Here is a 26,286-nt window from a genome sequence, read left to right as displayed (position 1 = left end):
TTAGTATAAGTATGTTACAAATATTGCATGGGACACACTTTAAAAATTAGTTGCTGTTTTTCTGACATTCAAATTTAACTGGGCATCCCGTATTTTATCTGGCAACTCTACACCAGAATCAGACTCTGAAGGTGGATTCCAGCAATGAGTTATAACATGTCCTGAATTCTGATGCACACTTAAAGTTTGTGAAACACTGGCTAAGACAGCTCCTTCCTGAGCCATTTCTAACCAAGCCTGTGTCTAAGTTCAATCCTTTGAGTGGGTATCATCTATAATAGCCAACACGTTTACCGAACATTCACTATGTTCCAGGCACCATTTAAGTACCCTCCATGAATTTTCTCCTTTAATGTCCATAAACAAGTCCATGAGTTAACTATTCTTATTAAGTATTATCATTTCACAGATGAAAAAAATAAGAATAAAAGAGGTTAGGCACAGGATCCAGCATGCTTAGGAGAGCCCATCAAGTCTGTGATCTTCCCTATCGATCCCGCCATGAACAGCCTGTCCTTGGGAATTCGTGCCTCCCTTGGCTCCTAATTGGTTATGGTTCTGCTGAACCCCAATCCATTTTGCTACAGTTCTGAAAGAGAAAAGTCTTTCCCAGGGCCACTAACTAGGATTCTAATTCAAACTAAAATGGCACACTTGAGCACCCCAACACTACAATTCACCAAATTAGACATTTCTCTTGCAATTCCCCAGTCACCAGATTAGAGCCCTGGGTTGTGTATAGTTGGCTGGGTGAAGCTTGAGTTCATGGAACCCCCTGCAGACTGTGATTAAGACTGCTGAAACGGATCTCAGCAAGCTTACCTCACAGCCTTCAACATGCAGTCCCAGCCAAGCCCTAAGTTAGCACATACGTCAGCTCATTGAGAGTAAAATTAGTATGTTTCCTCTTTATCCTTACATTACATGTCAAAAGGCTTACATATTACAAATCGTGGAAAATATTAAACGAATAGCGAAAATCTTTGCCTGTCTCCTGCCAGTCAGTCATCAAAACTGAGCATTTTTACTGGTCCTAACCTTCAAAATTGATCACCAGAAGTTGATTTAGTAGGGTACAGTTAAAAGTACGTCATAAAGTGACTTAAGCATCTTTATTTTACTTCATTTAATTCCTTACATAAAATAAATAGAAAGAAGATAAAAAAGGTAGAAACTTGACTTTGACCTGCCACTAAGTAGGTAAAATAAAAGAATCTCTATGAAGTAAATGACCTTTCCATATAGCCCAATTTGAAATATACCCATGTCAACAAAAACAAAACAAATTCTCAGCACCTTCATTTTTTTCTCTAGAGTAACTCCATTCTACAGAATCATGCCCAAAAGACTAACTCAGCAGGAAAATTCAGATGGACAAAGCGGCTGAGGTCAAAAGACCGTGGTTTCAATGAATAATTTAACTCCTGGCAATTTTGCAGAAACAAATTTCTATCATCACCCAATTTTGCATTCATGTTGAAAGTTTAAGTAAGTATATTTGAACCACTGTGGTTTAAGGCCCTATTTTGGAAGGTCTTTATCTAGTCTAGAATTTGTCTAATTTTTCCAACTTGTGCCACCTAGTTTTATCAAATCCATTTCAATGAAAATATAGACAGTAAAGACAGGCCATGCTATCAGACACCGCCTGCTCACGCAGCACAGAGCTGGGCTACAGCTGGTGCAGATTCAATTCAACTGTTAACAGGTGCTTAGAAGAAAAGGCTTAACTGATAAGCACACTTGTCTTTAGGTTCTTACAAATAACTAAAGCGTCTTAATTTTTCCACACAAGCAAACCCATCTGACCCATACACCAGCAGGAAAGAGGAAATAAAGTGACATGTAACGAGGGAGGAGCAATGGAGAAATAAAACTAGAAACCTCACAGCCAACAGCAGCTGCAAGGCAATTAAACTCAATGCTTACAGATGTTCATGAGAAAGAGCTAATTTGCCCAATTTTGATTTACTTTTTAAAAACACACATACAGTTCTTGAGACTTAAAAAAAAAGTCCATCTCATTCTGGATACTTTAACAATTAAAAAACATAGTTTTCCTTCCTTCCAACACTTCAGTCTCTTTCAATTTCATATGCCATTAAAAATGGCCATTAAAAATGACCACTAACGCCAGAGGGTAACAATCCATGAATACAAATCAAACAAATGAAATATAACACTCAACTTCCTGAACACTGACCACGAATAGTACTTGTTCGCCTGAAATAGCCATTTTAAATTTTAAAAGTGGTACTAAAATGACCAAAATAAATTTCGTCTTTTCATGACTTGAGGAGTCACCACAGTCTATCCCAGCAGAACAGTGTATTCCTAATGAGCCTTTCTATTATTAAGATTAATTAGGAAAATATTCAGTTTGGCCACAGGGGGGCTAGCAACACAAAATGTGATGACTCAGGGACTAAAAATTAAAAGCTCCTATTAAGAGGCATGAAGATTACTAAGGACACATTAAGATCCTTTTCTTTTAGATTTCATAAGTCACAGGGTCCCAAGATGATACATGAACCCCATAATACATTAGCTGTATCATTAGAAACTACAATGACTCAATGCCCTCAATCCTTCTTTCAATTTGTTGGCTCAGTACAAAACAAGAATATTTCAGCTGTGCTTATCTGAAACTAATTGCAATTTTCCAGCTCTTCACACACTTGTGAAAACAGCTATGGTTAAAATAAAGCTAATATTTTTCCTAGGTAAGACAGAACTCTATTTGTCAGGGGTATGGCATAACTGTTGAAGCAATGAGACCTAAAAAAAATGACAAGTCTGGAAGGGCCAGATGAACGGGATTTAGAAACCACATGAACCAGAGGCACAAGGCTGCAATGCTGGGAGGAAGGAGAACCTAGTAATGCAGAACCCAGGAATCAAGACACACCATGAGCATTTGGTTCAGAGGTCAGGCTATGGCCCAGTGAGACTGCTTATCATTAAAGCAGAAACCAACTCTTGGACATGGGCAGCTAGGAGCAGGAAGGCAGAGCTGACTAAGAGAGCAAAAGCACCCTTCACCGAAGTTCAACTATTTCTTTACAGTAAAAAGCAAATGAACAAACACAAATAGTCACCACTCCAACTCAGTGAGGAACGGACCAAAGCAATCCAGTCTAAAGAGTCAAGGAATGGCATTTAAAACTGATGGAAACAAAGTGTAAATGATTTCCAGGGTTTTCAGGACTCTGTCCTGAACTGTACAGGTGGTATGTGGGATAATGGCTTCTCAGAAATCCTTGAGGGGGAAAAAAATGAAGAATTAATTAAGGAGTAGTGTACCATGATTCTGGAAAGTAAGTCTCAAAATAAGAAGCCAATTCTCTGTTTATAAATCTATAAATTCAATATATTCCCATCAAAAAAAGAGGGAATAAGTAATGGAACCTGATACGTTGATTCTAAATTTCATCTGGAAGAATAAATACCAGCCAATAATATTTTTAAAAGGGGAAAAAAAAAAAAACATGAGAAGGTACTTGTCTTCCGGTTTTCCAAGGACAACAGCACACAGCATCGAATTGGAACAGACATGGGTAAATAATTAAAATGTCATTTTTTAGAGAGCTTAAAACCAGACTCATGTGTTTAAGGTACAGCATGCACCTAAGGAAGTATTAGTCTCTTACTAGTCACTGCACCTTTATCCATATGGTTGGAGTCAGGGCTGGCTAGGTTCTTACATGACTTCATTTCCAGGACACAATGAAGGTCAGTTGATCCAAACAGAGATTTTTGGAATGGAGACGAAAAGAGTCAGTCTCTTTCAGGGTCGATGAAAAGCTCAGGAACCATTTATAAAAAGGCAGTCTATATTAAGAAAACAGAATGAAGCCAATATGTAGAGACAAGAGGAGATGAGAAATGGAGAGAAAGAGAATGAAAACCTGATGGCATTTGAGGCCCTGGTCATAGTTGTTTTCCCAAGGCTCAGCCACATTTCCTGTTCTGTGGTTCGGAGGGACAGCTCACCCTCCTTAATAATTATCCTTTTTTGCCTAAGCTAAGATGGCTCCTTTTCACCTGAAATCAAGAAACCCTAATTACATATGCAGGGATTAGTATATATTTCAAGTCACTGGAGAAAAGACAGAATTGGTTGATAAAAGGTGATGGGACACTGATTTTACATCTGAAAAAAAAATTAAGTTGAAGTTCTATTTTACATTTATACAAAAATAAACTCCATATGGATTAAAGACCTAGATGTAATAAGGAAAAATTGAACTACAGAATTATAAGAGTCTAAGGGAAAAAGTGTTTGTTTTTTTAACATTGGGATAGGGAAGGTTTATTTAAATGAAATTAAAAACCAAGAAGCTGTCAAGAAAAAAGAGAATGACACAAAATTTTAAACTTGCATAATGATAACTATTATAAACAAGATTTAAAAAATGAGCAGCAAACTAGGAGAATATAATTTTGCCATATGTAATAGGAAAGGGTATCTACAATATATACAACTCAATAAAGAGTACAGAAAAATGGTCGGGATAAGAACTTGGCAATTTGCAAAGAAAAAAATAGAAATAGAAAAACATACCAAATGCAAGCCAAAATTTGAGGTAATTGGTTTAACGCTTAGATCAGAGATCTGATAAGCATTTTACATAATTATATTATCATGTATTTCTCCTCTTATGCCCTTTAGTCTTAAAATAGTATAGAGGGTTAATGTGGTCAGTCATATGGTACCCCCAGAGGTAACACAGAATTTCCTTCATCTACCCCTCCCACTTCTGGAAGTTGTCATCAGTAGCACCTCCCTTTTGAGCAACTGAAAATTTATTAGATGCGTTGAAGAAGTATCAACTGTGTTAATTCTCAGATATTTTAAATGATTCATTAAACAATTTATATCTCATATCTCTTTAGTGAGTATAACCATGCCTATGGGGACTATAAGAAAAACAAAAAACATATATTAATTCCTTTAAAATTGAAATAGAAAAAAAGGAATAGGAAAGAGATTTAAGGAATATTTATAACATTTGTTTGTAATTTCCAAAATTATTGTTCTAACATTACAAGGTGGGGAGGGGTTAGCTTAAACACAATTTTCCCATTAAAATAGTCAATGTTTACTCACTCACCCCAAAATGCCTCAGGTATTTCATGAACTTAAAAGAAGTTATTATTCATACATTTAACTGAAGAAATGTATTATTATGAAATTATACCTAGAAAATGAGTATAAAATAAAATATTGCAGTAACTCTTTTAATTTCAAGTTACATCTGAACCCTAAGAAGCCACAGTTCTAATGCTGTTATTAGATTTCCCTTTTATACATTCCCTGGGAATTACATCTATAACAGATTTCAGGGCAAAAATGTTTTTACTAAAAAAAGAAAGAAGAGAACCAAAATGCCAGCTAACATTTTCTTTCAGGAAGCATTTCACCGTGGGTGTTTTAACAGGCATATTTCTGCTTTGATCAAGGAATAAAAAGCAGATGAATTAACAAACATATGACATAGGTCAGAAACAACTCGTGAGGGGAAAACACTTACACTAATTTCCCACGCTCCTGCTGTTTTAAGTAAAATGAAGAAGGGACTGTTAGATTTAGGCAGTTAGTATCAGGAGAATTTTCTTTATTATTCAGAGTTCCATAGATATCATGCATGTTTTATGCACTGCATACCTGTATCTCAACATCCTGACAGGTTTTAAGAGTATGAACCTAACAACTCTATTTATTCAAAATAAAAGTCTAATTTTTAAAAAATAATCTAATGAGAAATGGAAAGCTTTAATTTTAAAATCAAATCACTACCACTGGGTTCCTGAAATCCCTAGGCCATTTACAGTAGGCATATGGCATGGATCAGTTAACTGGCAGAGGATCAATATGCAACCTAAGATTTTTGTGTTTGTTTTACTTGGGAAGGAGGAGAGGAGGCCAAGTGGTATTTAAAAGAACGTGATGACTACAACATTCTAAGAAAGTCAGGTTGAATAAAAGCCGTATTACTACTTATGTTGAAGAAATGGGTTTCTGTCTCCTTGGTCAAACACACCAGTAGACTGCTTTAGGGTAGCTGCTCTATTCTGAAGAGCTCAATGAGCACCCATGATGCTGAGGTGAGAGGCACTTAGAGACTCCAAAGAAGGCCCATTCTCTACGTTTCTAACAACAAATTCTCTTTCTCTGACATACTTCATTCACACTCACTCACTGCTGAAACAGAAGGAAGCAAAAAGGCTTGAAGAAAATCCTAGGCCAGGAACCCCAACTCAGTCCTTGGGTTTCAGGAAAGGCCCTCACTGGCCTGGCTCCTTCTCTTCTCACTTCCACATAACCATGGATTACCCAAAAACCAAGTTCTTAGGCCTCTGCTCTTGAATCCACCCACTCTTTCAGCATTTCATTCATCCTTTCCACCAACACCCACAGAAAATGCTCCATTAGTGCCTTATCTCCCTCATGTCCAGCCCCACAATTGTTCTCAAAGTGCTTAATTCCTATCATAATTCAGTACCCGCTTTGTAGGTCTGCAGCACCTAAGCAGAAATGCTTATCTTACACACTGAAACTCATCCTCACCGTGGTATTTCTTATTTTGTTTCTTTAAAAATCTGCCATTCTACTAAGTGTAAAGTCAGAATTCACCCTTTTCTTTCTGGCCAATGTGGGAGCCATGAACTTGGCAAGGAGGCAGGGACTGAAGATGGAGGTGAACAATAAGGAACTGGACGCTAAAATCAAGCTAACCTGAACAATGGGATGGAAAAAGTAGGGCAAGAAATCTCCTTTCAAAATAAAAAGAATTAACTCTAGATATGTATGGGAATTCCATTTAGGATAAGAATCAGTGACAGGAAACAGCCAGAAGGGACTATTTGTACTGAAATACAAGCCATTAACTTAAGCCAAGCTAACAGCAAATGACTGCAGTGGCAACTGCTGGCTGCAGATAATTAGTTTAGAACCTATTTTAGCATGAATATTTTATCATGCAGCACAAAACTCGTTATGGAGAAGAATTAGAGAGCCAGGACGTCTGAAAGCTCTGGAGAGGTGATCTGTCAGGTCCCAAAAAAGAGACTTTGAGGAGAAAGCAGGTTTAGTGATTCAGTGAGACTGGATTTCATTAAAGTTACACCAATCCATTAAGAACATATCTGGTGACAAGTTAAAGAGCAAGGTACCCAGCGACATTGCAACAACTTAACTATGGGCAACAGCTGATAGGGAAAATGAAGTCAGTGAAAAATCACTTCAAGTGATTACAATTTTCTCAGTATGCACAACACACCCCATTTCTATCAGAAACAACATAGCATGCCTGGCCAATTATGTCATAAAAGCATAACTATCCCATGTGCTTATATACAAAAGGTGAAAAATTCAAAAGTCTGAAAATTACAAACTGCATTTTTCATGCTATGTAGGACTGTGTCAAACAAATTTTTACGTCAAAAACAGTTGTATATTAAGCGTATGTTATAATAGCTAACAATCATTGTGAAGAGTCTTACGTGTATTATCTAATTTAATCATCAGACTTGCCCTCTGAGGTAGGTAGCACTATTGTCCTGATTTTGTAGATGACAAAATACAAAAGAGATGCTAAAGTAAACATGTTTACAATCAGGCAGCTGAAGCAGCAAAGTCAAAATTCAAATCCAGGCAGTCTGATTCTAAAGTCTGTGACCTCTCTCTCTGTGTATTTCAAGTGACCATGCGGCTTATGAACACAAACCCAAGTTCTTAGAAGAACAAGGTTACTGTCTTTGAATTGTACTAAAAAAATAAAATTAAAAACAAGGGCACACAGGTATTACTTGAAAAACTACTACTGTAAAGAAATAAATGCAGCTAAAAAAGAATAAAGTTATGGGTTATCTTTGAGGACAAGACATGAAATGTCTTACTGGGGAAAATAGTTAATACACAGCTAATGCACTACTGTCTTCTTAACCACTATACACCAGCAAAAAAAAAAAGACAGGCATTTTAATTATTGCTAGTTTTTCAAGCTATTTAGCTGCCTTAGTCTATACACAGAATAGCCAAATCTAGCATGGTGCCTTAGGCTGATGGGGGACTCAATAAATATTTGTTCATTGTTATTTAGATAAATAACTTACCCAGGCCATTCTGTGTTATAGGAATTAATCCATACCCAGAGGCATTACAGGCTAGATTCAATTTTTCCAATAACTTCTAATCTACTGCTTTCCCAGATATTTTCCATCCATAGCAGCCTTGGAGGTTCCTATATATTTCATGACATACTGCCATACCTAAGGGGAACTAGAAGATGAGGACTCTTATGAGTGCTAATCCATCAATTGATTCCACACACATTTACTGCATGTAAGTTGCAAGACACAGGGTTATAAAAAATTAGTAAGACATGATTCCTGCCCAGAAGGATCTCACAGCCGAGTTGGGGAGACAAATATATAATTAAAAAAATCATAAGGCAACGTGATGACTGTTAATATATAAGAAGCTAATGGAATAGGAAGGAGAAGACATTAAACTCTGTCTGAGAGGTCAGGTGGGGCTCTGTCAATGAAAAGCGATGTGCAGGATGCTAGCCTGTGGCACAACAGGCAGGCCTAGGAAAAGAGCAGCTTCAAGTACAGTGATGAAGAGGAAATGACAATGGCCACAAAGCCTAACACCTGAAATGAGCCCTGTGATTGGAATTCTGATTCATGGTTCTTTTGTTAGATAAAAAAAAGTCATTTGTTTTGAAGCATAGATCAAACAGGTTGGCACAGATACTGCCCTAGCCCTGGACAGAGGCTGGAGGGCAGAGCAGCGAACTTCTCTTTCAGAGATCAACTTATTTTGAAATTGACGAAAATTACAATTCTACTTTTGGTGTAGAGAGCTTGGAAACTTAAAATTTAAACATATTTTCAAGATTTTTGTTACCCAAACCTTATTAACAATAAGGACTTCTAGAGAATAGTGTTAAATTATCAAGAGCTAGAGCTTAAAATTGGATCAACCTCTGGTAATACAGTCTATGATGGTTTTACAGCTTTCAGGAATAGGTTTGGACTGCATTCCTATAGATATTACCACCTAACATGGGATAAAGTACGACTTAGGAAAAGCTGATATATGGAAATCTAAATTTATATCACAGATAAACTGAAGCTTTTTAACACACAAATTGAATTTTTACTTTCAAGACAGCTCACCTCTGCGTGCTTCTAAACAGCATTATTTCCTAAGACATTTACATTATAAGATTCATTTAAAATTTGTAATATATATCATATAAGATAGGAATATTTATAGATCTACATAAAATCCACTTATTAAGTAAAGGAAAATTTAAGCGCCATAGAATAGACATGGGTGGGGCAGGAGGCACAGGTGACATGCTACACGAGAGAGAAATACCTACCACAACTTTTAATTTTCCAACAGAAAAGTAAAACCTGGGATCACCTCTCACTGTGTTGGGAACAAGAGAAAATCAAATTGGGTCATAATACTTCCCCCTAGCTGCCATCCCTTATTCCTGGCTCCCATTACTTATTCCATTTCTATAAAAGAAAAACTGGGTCTGGTAAAGTGGGGAAAATAATTAATGGTAGAAAATCATATTTGAGATGGACCTTGAAAGATAGATCAGATTTTACTGAGTAGATACAAAGTGAGTTTAGAAGGCAGGAAGGATTCTAGGTAGAAGCAACAGCAATGCAAGGCACATAGTGGGCGAGTGTAAAGAGTTTGAGGAATAAGTAGTTTGGGGAATGGAGTGGGAAGAAGGAGAAAATAACAGCTGGAAGAGTAAACAGGTGGCTCAGTAAATAAGTCTTGAAAAGAAAAGTAACATTTTTGGAATATTATTTCAAGACCACTCAACACATTCTATAAAAGCCAGAGATAGGGAGTTTATTTAGTAGAAGACAGATATAATCCAAGTGTGAGGTTGCAAAAGGCCTGAATTAATTGGGGCAGTGGGAATGAAAAAATATATATATATTACAGATATATTATAATAATATCTTTTACATGTATATCACTCTTTATAAAACACTGTATATCAATTTTACTATTTGATTCTCATAATCCTGTAAAGTAAGTAAAATACCTAATAATATCCCTACTGTACTGATAAAGAACCAGTGCCTGATACTGTAACCTGCCCAGAGTCACCCCCCCGACTAAGAAACAGTGAGGGTATATGAGAGCTCGGTGCATGTTAACCTGATGATCCTTCAACTATACAAAAAGCAAAGCGATCAGACATGAGGAAGGGTAAGTTCTGCTCCTTCCACTATTTATCTCAAACACATTTTGTTAAAAGATTTAATAAAAATTTTTGAAGAGGAGAGTAAACACAACACATTAATGGTAAAATGTGCCTTGATTTCAGAAACATTTAAATGTGAAAAAGCATGATTTTTTATTACCAAGAAAATATGACGTTTAGTACTTTGCACCAGACACTGTGCCAGGTGCTAAGAACACGGTGGCGGAAACAGTCAAGCAGGCTGATTGGGCTGATTGTGTTGATTAGACGCATATGATCAGTTCTCGCACCAGTTGGGGGAGGTATCCCTCCTCCCCATCCTCATTCCAAGTCAGGCCTGCAGCAACCAGCCAACTGGCCATATGTTTCTGGTGGAAAGGAGGTAATGCCTAATGTATCTGGCTTTCAAGATAACTTCAAGTATCAATAATTATGCCTCAACTTTCCTAAGATGGGGGGATCAATAAAATGCCTCCAGTGAAAAGTCTCAAATGTTTGCTAGACTGTAAACCAAAGGTACTTTTTTGTTTTTACGTGACAACAGCAACACAAAGACACCTTCAATGATTTCTGCCCTGTCTATTAAAACAGCTGCTTTGAAGAGAAGCTAAAACATTTAAGAGGCAATGTAAAACAATGCTAGCTGACACATAAACCAATAACTCTGTCTGAAGCTTAGAGAAGCATTTTTATGAGGTCTGAAAACCATGCTTCAATGGAGCCACGTTTTTTTTCATTTCTGAAATCAAAGGTTCTTAATGATATAAAACAACTACAAAGTCATGCAGTCAGAATGCAACCAGTTTTATTACTTTTTATATTCAATCAAAATGCCAAATGCCGTTCTCAATACTATCATTCCTGAACCATGAAAATACATTTAAATTCATTATTATTATTACTTTTAAAGATGTCCAAATGATCTAACTCTATTTCTCATGAAGACTCAGTAAAACAAAAAATTAACTTCCCTCTCTACTCCGCAAGTCAGCAATGGGTACACTGCTCCCACTGCTAAGGAGGTGGTAGGAACACTGCCACTATGGTACTAATGCATTCATTTAATGGATTATTTTTTCTTAGTAATTACTATAATAACAGTAACTCATCACAAACTTCAGCATTTTAACACTGGCATATTATGTCCATTTCCATATTTAGTTTGCTTACCTCTTGGACAAATTTAAATGAATGAAAATCAGCTAGATTACAGGTGGTAAAAACCCCAAAAGAAACACCATATGGAGATCCATATGCTTTGGCACTATATCAGCATGTGACAGAATCCTGGAATATAACTTCGGGATAACTGACATCCCCTCTGTATCAACTCTCTGTACTGGTGCTCTAGAACACTCACATTTTAAACTTTCTGCTAACATATTCTACACCTAACTACTGAATACAGTAAATCAAAATGCACAGCAGTTACTTTTCTCCTTCCAAAAAGAGTAAACAGAGCAATTTCAAAACAACTAAAATTACAAAAACATTATCTCCCTATACTCTAGACCAGAAAATCATAAGCTAAGACTTTCCTTCTGAAGAAAAACTTGGAAAAAACAAAATCAAATGGCAAAGTAGTAAGTTGCAACAGTAGTACAGATTATGGCAGCTGTGCAACTGAAAAGTGTGAAAAATAGAGGTATTTCTCACATAGCAAGAGTCTTTCATAACATGTAACATGGGAACAGACTGATGAATTAGGAACCATGCTTTGCATTACACTATTCAACATAAAATTATCAGGACCACCTCCCTGATAGGGTAATGTATCAGTCACGGTTCAAACAGAGAAACAGAACCAGCAGAAGACATAGAATAAGAGAATACCAAGAACTGGAGGCTGGCTAGGCAAGACCTAAATCCTTAGGGCAGGCTGTCAGGAAGGGCAGGCTCTAAGTCTCAGGCAGGAGCTGAAGTTGTTGACCACAGACAGAACTTCTTCAAGGAGGCTGCAGCTCTGCTTTTAAGGCCTTCTGCAGGTGGAATCAGGCCTACCCAGATTATCCAGCATAATTTCCTACATGCAAAGTCAACTAATCACAGACTTGCATCGTATCTACAAAAATACCTTCACAGCAACATCCAGATTTGTGTTTTATTGAGTTAACTAGGGACTGTAGCCTAGCAAAGGTGACACATCAAAATGGCCACCACAGGTAATAATTTGAAGCTGAGACCAGGCCCTCATTTGTGGGATTAGGGAAGAGTTGACAGCATTCATGCAGTTGCATCTCAACTAAGTTTGAGCACTTATGCTTTCTTTTTATTCTTTTTTAATACATAAAAATGGGTGATAAAGTACAAAAGGGCCTTCACTAACAATGCTGCTGGTGGTAATAAAAAAACAGAAAGGCCATTACTCTTGAGCAAAAGCTAGATGTCATCAAATACTAGATTTGCTCAGAGGTTTACAGACTCAAAGTTGGAGTTGTATTTTTTTTTTAAAAACCTTTATTTTTTTTTAAACTCAGGTAGGAAAAATCATTGTGATTGTAAATGATGACCATAAATATATAATAAAACAAGCCCAAATAGGATCTGACATTTAATACAACTGAACACAGCACATCCTGCTAGCAAAGCGTTGGGGCTAGAGTTAGAGATTCTTATTTATGGAGCAGCTACTGTGCATCAGGCATTCCGCTTGATGCTGGGATCACAGTGGTGCACAAGAGAGACAGGGTGCCTGCCCTCAGGGAGGTTATTTGGTAAATATAAATGGTTTACTACATACCTCTCTTCCCTACCAATGTAGGGTTGTTTAATACTGAATTAAAGTGACAAGAGTTTCATAACAAAAACCATGCCTTCAATTCAAATACAATAATGTCTTACAACAAACTTCATAGAAGTTTTGATTCATAAGAAAAAGTCAGTTCAGATGCAAAATCCAAACAGCGTACTATATGATAGTTTCAAGGTCATATTAGTAGGCAGAGAAGGTTACTGGACTGATATGTAATGAAAATCCAGGGCAAAAACTGTGTTCCAGACTTCCATCTGCCAAGATTTCTTGTGCTGTCCTTGGTTAAAATATGTATAAATATAAGCAGAACAATAATATACTTAGGTGGATTAACTAACGTACAACACCAGAAGAGATGGATAAGTAACTAAATGTCAACTTAGAGAATGTTCTCTAGTGACAAACAAGGGTTCTGCTCTTTGCTCTTCTCTTTAGTCAGCCTTATTTTTTTTTCAATAACATGGAAGAAAAATACAGTCAAATTACATACGAAATTTGTGCATTTCACAAGACTAGGAAGACAATAAAAATAGAAATAGGATCCCAAAAGATCATGATAGTCTATAGCCATGTACCCATGCTAAGATAAAGAAAATTTAAAAGAATAAAGATCAAGTTCTATACTAGAGCAGAAAAATCAGCCATGTAAGAATGAAATGGTATCTAGAAAAGGCAAACTTATAGAGACAGAAAGATTGCCAGAAGCTGGGGCTCAGGAAAGAGATTTACTATAAAAGGGCACTAGGGAACTCTGGGGAATGAGGGAAATGTTCTATATATCCATTGTGGTGATGATTACATGACTGTACACATTTGTCAAAATTCATCCAATCGTCCAATTAAAGGGAGTGACTTTTACTGTATGTAAATTGTATCTCAATAAACCTGATCTTAAAAATAATAAAATAGACAAATGGAACTTAAAAATAGCACCAGTGAAGAATCTTTAAGTCAATATGAATCAACAGAGTAACCAGCTATAAAACATATCTAGAGTAATATTACATTACATTAACAGAAATACAATATCTAGAATAAGATAAGTAAATCATCCAACTCTCCTCCAGAACAGTCAAATCATGTCTGGAAAAGGTATCCTTTTTTTCGCTTGAGAAACATTGTCCCTGAGCTAACATCTCTGCCAATCTCCCTCTACTTTGTATGTAGGATGCCACCACAGCATGGCTGATGAGTGGAGTAGGTCCATGCCCAAGACCCAAATGCATGAACCCAGGCCACTGAAGCAGAGCGCAGAACTTTAACCACTGGGCTACAGGGCTGGCCCCAAGAGTATCCATTTTTTAAGGGTGATTTGAACCAAGTGAAACAGTTAAGAATATCAATCAGAATGTCAAGGACACTGGAAACCCAGAAATATAAACTAGGAACTGAGGGTTTTCATGTGGAAAAGAAGAGGCTCAGTGGGAACATGCTGGCCCTCCTCACATGTATCACAAGGGCTGCCACATGAGACCGAGATTAGACATTCTCTGAGGCTGGACGGAGTCAAACCAGGACCAGTATGTTCAAACAATAGTTACACACTGGAAAACTACTCAAAGAAATAATGCAGAGAGAATTCAAGTATGGGGAGAATAGTCAAAGAAGATGGCTTTTAAGACCCTTTAATATTGAAAATAGTTCAAGTGAGTAATGAAAAGAATCTGAACTGGGGAAACTGTAGCAAATATGGACAGAAGATAAGAAAATTAATTGAATATAAAATCTAAATGATTTTGTGACTATGAGAATAGTCTATGAAGAAATAAGAGAAAGAGAAGTTAAATCAAGTGATGGTATTTAGTGGGAAAACGGAAAGAACCTAATATGTATTAAATGGCTATTAAGCATCACGTGCTGTCCTAGGTATTTTATACACATTTAATCTTCAGAATAAACCATTGAAGTAGGTAGGTATCATCATAAGTCCATCTTTAGAAAAGAGGAAATCGAGACTCAGAGAATTCAACATCTAAAAACTGGAGGAGCTAGGATTCTAACTTGGATTTGGCTCAAAAGCCCATACTATGTCACTGGAAACCAATGTGATTCCCAAAGGTAGAATTTAGTTATCTGGAAAATTAACTTTTGAGAGACACTTTGTTTCTTAATGACACGAACAAATGAGGCATTACTATACCTTTTTCTCCATAAAGCAAGAATCTTAAACCTAAAGTTGGGGAGGGAGGAAATCTCTCACTTCTGAGTATTTGGCAGAGAAACAACTACCACACGAGCAAAAAAAATTGTTTAAGTAACCTTTTATCCCTTGCAAATTTTCAAACACCAAGCACATATACAGATCCCTTGACTTTTAATGCCCCAAAGTAAAATGGAGTTAAAAAACAAAATAATCAGAACAAAAGGTGAAGAGTTATCCTCCCACTCATTCAAATCTTATCTCCCTATTATGTCATGTATGAGATACAAAGCTCTGAAGCATGCTGACCGGGAAAAAGAAGGAAACCTACAAAAGGAAGATAACAAGGTTTTGTCCACAGCCAATCAAGCCAGCACATCAATATCCTGTTGCTTTAGAAACAGAACATAAAAGGTTACTGCTTTAATTCCCTTGATTTGGTTAAAGCTCACATTTGACAAAATACCATCTAACAAACTTATTAGCATGGTCCTGGAGATCAAGAATAGACGAAAGGAAAAGAAAACGACAGTGTTGAGATTCTAAAATTTCAGTTAAAATACAGAAGAAAAAGGTATTAGACACTGTGAGGTGACCTAATTTAATTTGTTATAGGAGTTGGTAAAAATGGGTTCTAAAGTCCTTGATTCTGACTGACAAAAGACAGTTTCAAAACAAAGATACCAGAGTCACATGGAGAAGTAAGGCAAATCAGTTTCCTACTGGGAAAACAAATGAATGGTGGAAGTTACTATAAATATAAAAGTCACTTTACCAGCAGGAATTGTAGTAGATTTCAATTTAACTTGATCTTTAAATGATTAGGGGATGAGAAGGAAGACAGATAAAACAATGAAGACATTAGTCCTAGACATGCTGTGATTATCCAGATTCTAAAATTTATTTTAGATCTGAAAAAAAAATCAAAGCACAAATACCTGGTAAAATTTATCTTAAATATGTATTTTTCAGTCTATCTGGATATAATTTTTAAATTAGGTTTCAAGCATAGATGTTAAGGAATATTTTGTTCTGTTCAGGAAATACATGTTGAGTTCTTAACACTTTCACTTTCCCAAAGCACCATTATTCGGTGCTAAAAGCCAGGCAAAAAATATATGTATATAATAATCAAAATGTAGCCCCTAGCCTTTACTATTTAACTTTGTTCAGAAAGGTATAATTCAAAATTTTCTAAGTAATGCTATTTCTTGGAGAAATATGATAAACCTAATTTCATTTACAGGCTAACTAAAGACTGAGGGTCCATTTATCATTTTTTAAAATGCTAGCCCGAAGATAAGATTAGTTTCTGTCACTCACAGCACTGTCAAGATGACTCAATATGATTGCAAAGTCGATTTTTATGGCCATATTTGAACAAATAATAAATGTTCCCATGGAGGATTCAGTTTGAGGATCTCAAAGAATTTGATTGATATAGAGGATAAACGACAAGCACACTTCTAGCAGGTTCATTTTATAATCTCATACTACTCTTTTCTAAAGAAGATCTAGAAGAAGCCACTAAAATTATTGAAGCCTGGATAAAAGCAGCACAGAAATATAGCTTAAAAGAACTGGGATTATTGTGGCTGAAGAAAAGACAGCATTAAGCATAACCTAATAATAGTTATTAAATATATGAAAGCTTATTGTATGAAGGATGGGTGAAGCTGTTCAAGTGAGCAACTCAAGCAGAAACGGAATTAAGGAATCAGGTAAAATGAAGAAAGAACTTTCTCACAGTATAACCATTAGATATTGAAGTATAAAAATATTCCTCGGAAACTCAACACTAGAGAATATCAACTGACTAACAGCTTAGGTGGAGTCAATAGAATTAATTAAATCATATCGGGTTACTCGAGGTAATCTACTGAGATTCCAAAGAAATATTGAATTAAACAAATAATGAATTAAGTTGAAATAATAAATTAAATAGAAACATAAAAGTCTGCCTCAGGGAAAAATCTTAGACTGTAGAGATTATGTCAGGATACTCAATTTACATACAAAGTGAATTATGGAAAATTTATAAAAAAATCTCTCTGATTGCCTTCTTAAATCATTACCAAAAGGAGACAAATATCAAAAACATAAACTGCAAAGCCAACCAAGAGTTCAAGGACAAATCTAAAACGCTGAAGTTTCCCAAAACACTCAAGCTGTTATGTTTGTGGTCTAGCTAAAAAATAAGCAAGAAATTATTTTGACAACTGCAGTCATCTTACAGTTCTCAATTGGCATGTTTCTAGTCTAAACACACTTAATACTACTAATATTTTTAATCTCTAAGTTTTAATTCTGAATCCATCAAGTTCGGAAAAAACAATTCAAATTTTTCTGAATACATATTAGAAAAATAAAATTGGTACTGATAATCAAATATAGAATTTACTGCCACTCATTAAATCAGTTCCAAACCATTTCAAATCATTTTGTGAACACCTTTAAATGAGCATTCTCTGGCTACACTCAAGAAGACAAGAGATAACAAGTGTTGGAGAAGATGTGAGGAAAAGGGAACACGTGTACTGTTGGTGGGAATGCAAATTGCTGCAACCACTATGGAAAAAAGTATGGAGGCGCCTCAAAAAATTAGAAACAGAACTATCACATGATCCAGCCAGTCCTCTTCTGGGTATATCTAAAGGAAATGAAAACAGGATGTCGAAGAGATCTGCACTCCTATGTTTATTACAGCATTATTCACAATAGCCAAGACACGGAAACAACTTAAGTTCCCGTCAACTGGATAAAGAAGATGTGGTATATATACACATAATGGAATACTGTTCAACCATAAGAAGGAAATCCTGCCATTTGCAACAACATGGATGGACCTTGAAAGCGCTATGCTAAATGAGATAAGACAGACAGAGGAAGATTAAAATACTGTATGATGTCACTTATATGTGGAATTTAAAAAGCTGAACTTGTAAAAACATTGAGTAGAATGGTGGTTACTGGAGGCTGAGATGATAGAGGAATTGGGGACATGTTGTTTAAGGGTACAAACTTGCAATTAGTAGATAAAATAGGTCCTGGAGATCTAATACACACTATAGTGATTATAGTCAACAATACTGTATCATAAACTTCAAAGCTGCCAACAGACTAGGTCTTAATTGTTCTCACCACAAAAAAGAAATGATAATTACGTGACGTGATAGAGGTGTTAGCTAACACTACAGTGGTCATCATATTGCAATATATAAATATATCCATCAACACATTGTACACCTTAAACTTACACAATGTTATATGTCAATTATATTGCAATAAAAATATAAATGGGCATTCTCCAACCGACATACTATTTCAAAATAATTTAAAAAATAACTTTATAAAATGTACTTATACTGTGTACTAAAATAGAGACGGACTGATATGAGAGTTCAGGACCTCAGAGTCTCGCAGGAACCAAAGTGCATGACCACCAGGAGAGATTTGAGCTTCAGCCTTCCTCACTGGTAACCCCTCACTCACATGATGCAAAAACAGTGCCCTGGCAAAACATCTTTCCCAAAAGATTACTCCCAACACTGCCTAGAATTTTTTATTCTATCATACTTCCGAAACATCCACCAAGTAAAGGTCCAAGTATATGGACAAGAATTTTTCTTCAAAATACAAATAATAACTGGGTGGATGATTCACACCTAAAAGGAACTATTTATGGGGCACCATGCATCATTGTTCTCAAGTGTTTATGGCCAACAGCTTTCAAAGGTATCAGTGAGATGCTCACCAGCAGCACTAAAGAATGGAGTAGGTAAGGGTGACAGACACGTAAAATTAAGCTGAGTGCCATGGGCGTAGATTTTCAGAGATGGCATATCTAACTTATGCTTCCTGTGTAGTGTACAAATTCTTAAACTGTTTAAAAAATGGCAGAATCATTTCCAGTAAGAAAGAAAGTAAACAAAGACTATAATTAGCTTAATTAAACCTATTATTTCAGGTAGACACAAATATTCAGAATATGGGCCATGATTTTCCTTATTGTTACCTATTTTACTGTGAAAACTTTGTTTCTAAAATTAAAAATATGATTGTTAGTAATGTCAGAAAAAGGGAAATAGCTAGCGAGAAGTGCTTTGGTTCATTATGTAAAAATATCCTACACATCAAGGGATTCCAAATTTCAAAACAAAATATTTTTTAAGTTTTTTAATAAGAAGTAAATAGAGTATAAATAAATGTATCTCTGCAACAAAGTGTTTCTCTACTTTATAATGGGAAGCCATTAGTTTTGCAACTGAAACTGGCAAAGTCTATCAGGTCAATATATTGTTCCAATTCATGCAAACTGATATATGCTGGCAGGAATCTTTCAGAATAAGAGACCCAAAGCTTTTGAATAAGGAAGAAATGTCAATTTACCAGAAACAACAGACAAGTACATATGTATAATGAGCTATGCATTAGTAAATGAAAGCACGGATTTGGAAATTATGTTTATAAATTCGAAAGTAAATAAAAAGGCAACTTAGCAATTTAGCAATTGGTTATAAAAACGAAGCCATGCATGGAAAACTTATTAATGTTCTTTTAATAGTTTTCTAATGTAATAAGAACTATGATGGGGTAATCAGTTGGAGTTACACTGGTTTTTAATATGTCTTCTTTTCCTGGCCACCCAGTACCATATGTTCCTAGGAAATTTCCATTAGTGGCTCATTGACAAATGGGACAGAAATAGTATTCTAGGGCTGGAGTTTGAAGGAAAAAAGGAATCCAATGGCAACATTTAGGTGGATGTGGTTTACCACAGATTACATAATGATAAAAAGTGGCCATCAGGAATAAAAGTGTAGCTCCTGTAAGCAATTGCATTAGCGAGGCAGGTGCTGCATGAATGATAACAAGCAATGGCAATGGTAATAACAAAAAATGCCTTATGTTTATCTAACGCCTTCCTTCTAAAGTACTCAAAACTACCAACAAGAGATAGCTCACTGCTCCTCCCAGGTTTTAGAGGTTGTTGGTGATTTTTTTTTACATATCTGAATTATAGAATGGCTTATCAAAGAATCATAAAGCAAGAAGAGATTCTGAGAGATTATCTACAGTGAACGCATTACGTCTAAAGTCGATGTGCCCCTACAGCATGCCTCCTTAGAATGTTCTGGGAGAGAGTTTACAAATTCTCATGTCTAGGGATTCATAAACTTCATAGAGCAATAAACTTCTTCCAGAAGGACAACTAAAAATTCAGGTTATATCCATGATGGGATCTGGGGAAAGTTTTTATGTGTATAAAACCATATTATAATTTAGCTTCCTATATTTGAAAACTGCTAAGTCACACAAAAAAGGAGAATCTCCAAATTATTAAACCGTTACAATCTACACAGATATTATGGTTAGCTTTTAGAGAGAATCCATGTCTGAGACAAATGGCTTTTCCTGTTCTTGATCAACAGGTACTAAAATAACTTGTCTTCACGTAAATCAGCAAGGAATAGAATGCAACTGAGATCCAAAACTCTGATAATCAGTCTTGCCAAAGGAAGCCAGGTCCTGAGTTCATAATTTGAGTTCATTTTTAAAGTTCGGACATTGGCAGTTACACAAAATGGAAAAATACAGCCCAAGAAGTAAGGATAAGGACAAAACGAGATACAGAAGAGATGGCCAGGTGCATCAGATATCAGCTGACGACAATAAAACGAAAAAAAATCTGTTACCTAATCAAAGTATCGCAGTGCTTGAAGTAGAACAGAATGAAGAATAATGATATTCCCATTTCCATGCAGGGGTAGGACACTCTGCCACTGCTTTCTGCCCCACTCTTTGTAATTATATGATGATAAACAGCGTATGTATATAAATATAAAATTACTCTTTTTAGAAGTAACGCAGTAGAGTCTTAAGCATACCATAGGTACAAAGTACATGGAAAAAAGATAAAGACAATTAAATATTTCTGGAATAGAGGATCACAGATCAGTTTAGACTAAAAATGTACTGGATAAAGGACACTAAAAGAAAAAAAAATACACATGCAGCAATTTCACTGAGACAAGTGTGACAATGTGACCCTTGCCTCATACAAATATTCTGTATCCCTAAAAAGATTTTAAGTTCCTGAGAGCGTGGACACAAATTTTAATGTATATTACAAGTTCGAATCATGGAAGAAATGGAAAAATGACAAAAGGTACAAGATTTTAAGGAAAGGGAAAGAGATCTTTGTTGAGCTATGGATGAGGTGAAAACTGTTTAACAGCAAATAAAAGACATCAACTCTACTCCAGCTGAACATTTTGGTAGAAATGCAGTTTCTACCATGAAGAATGATTCACCTATTCTGAAAAAGCAGTAACAGGGAATTCTGGGAACTCACAATCTGTGGTAAGTGAAAGAATCTTGTTCTCCAGCTCTTGTACTACAGTGCAAAAGGAACAGAGTTTGGATTCAAAAGATCTAGGTGTGAGGCCTAGGTCTGCTGCTTACTAGTTATATGACCTCAGACAAGTTACCCAACCTCTGAACCCAGCTGCCTCGTCTGTTAAAATAAAAATACTCTTATGGCCTCACATATCTGTCAATCACAAGAAAGTATGTGAAGAAAGCAGGGAAAGTTCTTGTACGTGTTGCTACTGAAGAATGAAAACATTTATTTAGAAAAGGAAACAAAATGATCCAAAAGTATGGGCTATTGTGATTGATATGTAAAGCTTTTTACAATTACATCTTCAATACAGTTCATGATTACACCTGAGTATTGATGTATCTTAAATATGGACTATATTTCCACAGATGCTTTGATAAAAATAAACTAAAGGGTGCTATACCACCATTATTCAGGTTGCAGACAATATTAAAATTCACATATTGGACTACTTTCAGGGAATGTGAGAAAACAATCCAACATGGCATTCTGCTAGATTGCCTGCTAAGCGTGTAGCCAATGATCATAGAAGCTAATTGATTCAGGAATAAAGAATCTGACTAGGAGAGACATTTTTCTCTTGGCAAGAAAATGAACACAATAGAGTACAGGTGGTATTCTATTTCCATAGACAGTGTAGACTTAAACAGATAAAGTATGGTACAAGAAGTAACTAGGTAGCTATCTAAATGCTTCAAAAGAAAAGGATTTGATTTCCTGACCCCTTAGCAAAGGATATAACACATCTCAGAAAAACCAAAAAGCTAGTTGTCCTCAAATATCCATTCTTTCCTCCTTGTCTGCACATGGATGATTGAAACAGACCACATTTCTGAGTCTTCCTTACAGCTATGTATGGTCATATAATTAAGTTCTGGCCAAAGAAATAGAAGAGGAAGTCAGTGTGGACGACTTCCAGAGAGAGGGACATGTCCTACTTTGCCCCTGCCTACCTCCTGCTGACTAATATGTACATTTGATGGCAAGAGTTCAAGTACCCATCTTAGACAAAGAGACCTTAGGAATGGAGTATACACATGATGAAACCTTAAGGAGCCTGGTCCTTGAAGATGTCATAGATCAAAGCCACCATATTACGTCTTGATTGCCAGACTTTTCTGTGAAAGAGAAGTAAAATTCTATCTTGTTTACATCACTGTCATGTTGAGTCTCTGTTATTCACAACCATACCTATTCCTACAGCCAGAATAAAGATGTTTGGAAGGAAGTCTGTCAACTTGATAACGAGAGTTTTAAAATGAATTGACAAGAAAGAAAGAAACAAGTTCAGATAAAATAGGCAACATGGGAGACAACAGGTATGACTGGGAAAAGTAGCATGATGAAAATTGTACCCAGTAATATTTTGCTGAAATAAGAAGGCTGGTCAGAAAAAATATTGTTGACCCTATTTGTCTAACACTAATGATCACAGCAGGGTCAAAGCCATCTTCAAAGTGGGTAAGTGTGATCTCATAAGACTCAGTAAGACTTTGGGGTTTTAAACAGAGAAAGACAAAGAGAAGGAGAGGGAAGAAGAGAAGAAGGAAAGTATAAAAAGTTTGGAGGCGTCTCTCCCTGGTGGTCTAGTGGTTAGGATTCGGCGCTTTCACCGCCGAGGCCCGGGTTCGATTCCCGGTCAGGGAATTTAATCTTTCTGGGGCTGGCCCCGTGGCTGAGTGGTTAAGTTTGCGCGCTCCGCTGCAGGCGGCCCAGTGTTTCGTCGGTTCGAATCCTGGGCGCGGACATGGCACTGCTCGTCAGACCACGCTGAGGCAGCGTCCCACATGCCACAACTAGAGGAACCCACAACGAAGAATACACAACTATGTACCGGGGGGCTTTGGGGAGAAAAAGGAAAAAATAAAATCTTTAAAAAAAAAAAAAAAGTTTGGAAAACAGTACTGCATATAAAGGAAAATTATAATTTATTGAACACTTACTCCTAGCAGGGAATATGGTAGCCATTTCTCTGCAGTGGCCCTATTTTATCCTCACAATAACCCAACTAATTCCTATTATTACAGATGAGGATAATGTGGCTGGAAAAAAATTTAGTCACTCAAGAAGCTAGTAAGTGGAGGAGCAAGAATCCTAATTCAGATCTTTGTCTCAGAAGCCCACACTCATTCCATCACATGATGCTATTGCCTCAGAGTTCTATTTCTGAACAAAACTCGCTAGACTCATAATAGAAGCAAAGTAAAACACCCAGTCTGGCATTTAAGACGAGAAATAAATGTGATAGTGCTCTATTAGTCTGAGCCATCAGGAAAGAAAGAGAGAATGTGATAGCAACAGAAATCTTGGAAAAAATGAATACGTTCATTCAGTTTATAACAGCAACAAAAGGTATGCTAAAAATACTTGAACATGCACCCACTAGTCTTAGAAGAAAGAAAATGACGACATGTTTGGAAGACAGATATGATTCTAGAGCTAGAGTCTATAAAAGAAAACAGAAATATATAAGGTAAAAACAACTTTTTAATCAGAAAAAAGAATTGATACTACCTTAAAAATATGCATTAAATTGGTTTCCATAAAATAGTACCAGACTCCTGATCCCCATGCTGTCCTCAGTTTGAATGCAAATCCTACAATCTTCTCAGAGAATGCTGGCATAAACTTTGGTGTCATTCTTGCTTTCCACAATGCTTCCAATGTTAGTGCTTATCCTAAGTGAAGTTAGGATTCACAATGGCTGTGGTCATTCAGAGATGATTGTAAGCATCAAGGTATGAGGAATTTTTTAAAAAGTTAAATCCTTATCATAATTATCTAGCATCGTGTTAAGCCACATTAATGAGACAGCTGCCATGTGGTTAAAAGACAAAATTATCACACCTGGAGTCAAGAAGACTTGCATTCAGGGTCCAGTTTTTGCTTATGGGTAGTGTGACTTTGGACACATCACACCTGCTCAGAACTTCATCAGTAAAGTCAGGGTGAAACTTACCTCCCAAGATAAAAATGTCATGTCAAAAGTGAAGTACACAAAGACATTAGTCTTTATAGTGGATTCCCAATGTATAGTATTTGAGTTTAATTGATGCACAAAAAAGTTGTTTTTAAAAAGCAAAATCTAGTTGTTTTATGTGCTCATGCAGAGATGTTATATAATGTGTGACCCCACCCCATGGCCAAATAATGACTCCTATGTCCTTTCACTGTTCTGCCTTATAAGTACAAATTCCAGATATGTTAACATACCTACTCAAGCACCACTAAGAAGCAAGCAACAAACACCACTTGGAATAATGTCAGCTCTAAACAAAAAACCTATCCCATCTACCCCATAGTTTTTCAGTCTATGTCCCCAAAGGTAGTATATTTTCAATCAAGCAGTTCTTCAGCTGGATATGAGTGATTCAAGGAGACCAAAGGTAAACGTGCTGTTTATGTTTGCTGACTTGAAATCACAAGAGAAGCCATCCTCGAAGTCTATTTTCTTCCTTTGTTTGATTCGGCCTGATTGACTTTGAACATTCATGTAACACTACTTCTGTGTGTGTACGTGTATGTGAGTGTATATACATGTTAATGTAATTCAATACTACTAGGTTAAACTGCAGAGAAAACATTTTTCAGCCCTTGATTAAGGCCTGCATTAAACCATCAGACCCCATCACAAGCCTTGCTGATGAGTAGCTATTTGGACACACACAGAGCTGTGATTTCCATCCACTTTACTAATCAGCAAGTTCAGATTTGCAGCTAATGTGACATTGATGAACAGGAATGATGCTAATGTGACAGTGATGAACAGAAATGACAGCTCAGGGTTGATTATAATTAGCTAAGGTTCTTCAACCCAGGACAAAATGGAGCGGATTTGAAAACTTCTACAGCCAAACATGCATCTCTGAAACAGAAAGGAAACACCAAAAACATATGTTTACTGATTATACATAAATTTGAGCAAATATACACTGCAATGTGGCATCGTTTAAAATGTAGGCAGTCATTATTCAAATCCTACACTAAATCAAAATGGCAATAAAAACACAAATACACAAAACCAAAGTGCTGAGCAAACAAAATGCCAAAAGGTAGAGGGTTTGGTTTGATTATGAAAATACAGAGCATACTAGAAACACAAAACAAGTGCTTATCAGAGCTGAAATAAAATTCTCTGATTTAGGCTAATTTAGGAAAAGTGTTCTCAAATGCCATGTGGGCTTCTCACATTTGTCATTCGCAAAGATTTAGATATCTTGTCCAAAGCCTTCAAGACAATTCCCTCACGTTCCTTACCATCCCCTTCCTCACTGTCTACTCCCATGCTATCGAGGCCAAATCAGTATATTAACATATGGGGAAACAGAAGAATCACTGGACTGGGTTTGTAAGAGTCAAAATCTGACCAAACTGAAGAAGCTGGAACATACATTTCCAACAGTAAAATAGTTTCCAACAAATTCTTCTTAATCCACCCACCAATGTTTCTAGCAGCATAGTACAGTTTCAAAAAAATGCAAAACAAAAACAAAACCAGAAAAATCTACACAGAGATGGCATGGTCAGCTGTGGCACTACCGTAGCTTTTGATGGCAAGAAGCTGACCATAAATGATCCACCTGCACAGGGTATCCTCAGAGCTAGAGCAGAACCGAGTAGAGACGTCATTTACTTATTTTTTTTTTTTTTAGTAAAAGTCCATTAATACATTCTGCCACTGTTAAATTCTAAATAAAGTGACCAGATCCTCGTGTTGACAGTACTGAATTTAATTTCT

At 36.3% G+C, this 26,286-nt stretch overlaps 1 protein-coding gene and 1 non-coding gene across 2 annotated transcripts in view; one reads left to right on the top strand and one right to left on the bottom strand.

Moving 5' to 3' along the window:
* The window catches only part of EXOC4 (exocyst complex component 4), a 736,410-nt gene that overhangs the window by 459,748 nt on the left and 250,376 nt on the right, over positions 1–26,286 (bottom strand). The window lies entirely within an intron of this gene.
* On the top strand, positions 23,124–23,195 carry TRNAE-UUC (transfer RNA glutamic acid (anticodon UUC)). The gene has a single exon. It is a non-coding gene; the product is annotated as a tRNA-Glu (tRNA).

The sequence above is a fragment of the Equus quagga genome, chromosome 8 (assembly GCF_021613505.1).
Source record: "Equus quagga isolate Etosha38 chromosome 8, UCLA_HA_Equagga_1.0, whole genome shotgun sequence".
NCBI lineage: Eukaryota > Metazoa > Chordata > Mammalia > Perissodactyla > Equidae > Equus > Equus quagga.
Note: the sequence above shows the minus strand (reverse complement) of the source record. Positions and strands in the feature narration are given on the sequence as shown.